The sequence below is a fragment of the Triticum aestivum genome, chromosome 5D (genome assembly GCF_018294505.1).
Source record: "Triticum aestivum cultivar Chinese Spring chromosome 5D, IWGSC CS RefSeq v2.1, whole genome shotgun sequence".
NCBI lineage: Eukaryota > Viridiplantae > Streptophyta > Magnoliopsida > Poales > Poaceae > Triticum > Triticum aestivum.
Genome location: NC_057808.1, coordinates 350,822,706 through 350,826,663, shown reverse-complemented (window position 1 = coordinate 350,826,663; position 3,958 = coordinate 350,822,706).

Here is a 3,958-nt window from a genome sequence, read left to right as displayed (position 1 = left end):
CCTTGCGATTATCTCTTCGCCTCTTCGGGAAGTCGACCAATAATGGTAGTGCAGTATATATCGTTCTGGCTATATGAGACCGAATGAATTGCTGCACGTCCACCACGTGGGCGAAGGTCGAGGGGCGAGGGAGAGTGCTACATACGGAGCAAGATGAGTGAATCTACACTCTAAAATACGTCTATATACATCAGTGTTTGGAGTATGTACTAGTAGTTCATATTGAAATCTACTAAAGGACATATATATTCCAAACAATATGATATAATCTCTATAACCAAGGTAGTAGGGACGAGGAGTAAACGGAGGGAGTAGTAAATTTTTCTCCTCGTCCTGCGAGCCACCACGCGCATGGGAGAGGGAGCGGGCGTAAGGCGGAGCAAGCTTCACCTCATCCTGCGAGCCACCGCGCCCATGGGCGGGGGAGACGGCGTACTAATCAAGCTTCTCCTCATTCTGCGAGTTGACGGGACACATAAAAAGTACTCCAGTGTATAGAGCCTTGCCTCTAAGGTAGGCCCCACATGGTTTGCCTCTTTTTTTAACATAACACATCAAGTCGCAACTTGTTTGTTCACCCGTGGTAGACGATCCTCCCTCCACCAAGTGGACAACCTGTACACGTGCCAAATTACCACGTGGGCTGCCTTTTTCGTACAGAAATGAGCTCCACCGTGTACCCGCGCGGGTGTGATTGGGAAAGAGACGGGAGTACGTGCGCCATGCATGCACCTCTTCTCTTCGTGCACGTCCCCCACCTATGTGGGTGTGTGTGAGAGATACAAACCGCGTCCGTGAGTTTTTTTGTTTTGGGGTGGGGGGGTGGGGTGGGGTTTGATTTCGTGAATTATTTTTGGGAATATTTGTCGATGACATCTCAAACAAAATTTTGCATGCAATGTGTGTGAAATGGAGGCCTATCCATATCATACATAGAGGGTCGGGCAATCCACGAGAAGAGAGGGAGCGGTCATAGCTATCGATAGAGTCGAAGAGAGGATCAAGTGGGTGGGTGCGAGATCGATGAAGATAGCCATCGAAATTGTGTGTGTGTGCAAGACAAAGATATAGGGCGACTGGCCTACCGGAACGTTAGAGGGCACATGTCAAGTTTGTGTGTGGCAGGGAGACATGACTAGAGCGCTCGATGTATCGGTGTGTGTGGGGGGAGGGGGATGGGGGGAGGGGTAGGCATAGGCCTAACTATAGAGGTAGAATGACTCGTATATGTGTTGAGAAGGAGAGACCCAGCTATGTCTTGAGGGAGATCGGTCGACATCCATACATAACTGAAGGACGGGAAATATGATGGGACAGAGAGAGAGAGGAGAGAGAGAGGGAGGGAGAGGGAGGAAGAGGGGTAGAGTGCTGGATGGGTGATGGAGTTGCTTCTCGAAGATGGTGGGAGAGGCCTACTAGACAAACTGAGGGTGGAACTGAAATGTTATCAATAAGAGTAGGGATGTGTTTCTGTGTGTGCCTGTGCGTGATAGATCTGTCGGGACACATCCATGGATGATGAAGGGGAACCATGTGTTTGGTAAGCAAACCTAACTAGATCGGTAGATCAATTGTTGTTTGTCGGAGGAAGGGAGAGACACAACTAATGAGGTAGATCGATTGACATGTGGGTAAAAATGAGTTATAAGGACCTAGCTAGCTATATGTATAGCGAGAGATCGGTCGGTGTACGTCCATTTGTTAGAGGCAAATAAGGCCCAGCGAGATGGATAGACAGAGAGAATGGAGCTAGGAGGTGGTGCGAGAGGCCCAACTACTAGCTAGATAGGGGAGGAGTGTGCGGTTGTGAGATCGATGAAAAGAGGGGCGAGAGTTTACACGTGTGTCTGACCATATGAGAGACACGAGGCAAGGACACATAAAGGAGGAGATTGAAGGTGTGTGTGTATGTTGTAGGCAGGCATCGCTGGAGAGGTTTATCGATTGGTGTGTGTCGAAAAGGAGTTGTGGAGACTCTGGGAGAACGACCTAAAGAAAAAAATGAATGTGCCCGGTGGATAGAATGCCGAGGGAGGGGGAGGAGGGCGTGTGCATGCACGAGAGAAAGTTAGTGGTAGCTACAAAGGTTAGAGGATTGTGTGGGTGTAAGAGAATAACAAAGATCATAATTTGATATGAAAGCAGATTCATATATTTGAATAGGAGATCATAGTGTTTTAAACATTGCATGCATGAATATAGCGGTGATACACGTGCTGTGCACACGTTATACCATAATGTGATAATGCATGGCGTTTGCAACTCACAGCTAAATGCCGAACAATCTAAACCATACTATACATCAAACAATCTCACATTTATTTGAATTTGTGATAATGTGTGGCGTTTGCAGCTTACAACTAAATATGAAACAATCTAAACAATACTATATATCGAACATTCTCACATTTTATTTGAATTTGTGGTAATGTGTGGTGTTTGCAACTCACATCTAAATACTTGTAGGCGTAGGGGGGCGGGGCACCATACATAATGTGATAAACACATTATACATATGAGACATGGTTTAGATTATGAAGATCTAGCTAGAGCTAGAAATGTAATGTCATTTGAAATCAAAATAAAGTGGATTTAAAAAATCTAGTTCGAGTTCATATAGTACACATAGTTCATATGTAACTCGAGACTAATCATGTGTTGTGCTGTGAAGATAATACACAAACGATGGTTTGACTTGACAATAATGATGATTGTAGATCTTATTAAAACAGAGAAACGAATTCCAATGCTTTGACTTCACAACAATCATTATTGTAGATCTTATTCAAATAGAGAAACGAATTCAAATTTAGTTCATATTGAAGCGGTAGTATATACGTTTGGAATGCACTAAAACGTTCATTTGAGTAGTAGGTTGCATGCATTATACACGTAGCGAAATATTTTAATTGAACATAACATGAATTCAAAGTTTTGAATGACATTTGTAGTGCGCATTGATTTGGTACAGTACACGTTAGGCTTGTCCGGAAATTTCAACCCGCGCCTTGTTAGCTCGAAATATTTAAGATATATCTTTGTCTCGTTGTGCTCCGACAACTCCCTCCATCTCAACCCGCGCCGTGCTATTCCGAAATTACAATGCGTGTGAAAACTCCCACCTCATGTGAAATCCCGACATGCGAAATGCCCGTGGTACCCCTGAACCAAAAGAACCGCCTCAAATCGGTGGGGGTACTTTCGTAACTTACCCCACATTTCGGACAAGCGCGTCTCTAAGCCATGGTTCCCCACTGCCATCCCATCCGCCCACCCATTCGTACACTGAGGCCGTGAAAATCCGTGACGAAACCCCACACCCTGCTCCGTCTGCCACCCAGCCGGAGCCTCTTCCCCGACGACGTCGTCCATAGCAACACCTCGACGTCCCTCATCCACCGTACCGGATGAGGATCCATCGTCGATCTCATCGTCCCGCCGGTTTAGCCACCCCGTGCTCCACCTCCAAGGAGCTGCCCCGACGTTCCCCTCATCATTCGCGCCACCTCCATTCCCACACCGCCATCTTCACTTGCACCACCGGAAGAGCATCATCACCACCGTTTCCTTGGATGAAGCTGCGGCCTAATTGGCGCCACCAAAGAGGTTGTACATTAATCGCCACATTTTCTTCTTGATTCGATCTCACCGTGCTGCCGGCGCTCGGTCCCGAGCTGACACGGCGCAGCTCCATCCATGGCGGCGTCGCCGGCCACTTCCTCCACGGTGTCGCTCCCTCGGCGGTGACGTCCACATCAGTAGGAGCTGCTGCTGCTTTAGCTCTCGCTCGCGCTGCTGCTCTGCTCTTGCTCTCGGTCCCCTGCCTAGTCTGCTCTTGCTATTGCTCTTGCTCGCGCTGTTGCTCTCGCTCTTGCTCTTGCTTGCGATGCTGCTCCGATTTAGCTACACTTCAGTCGACTGAATCGACTTTTGGGTCAGTCGATTTTCAGGGGGTGGG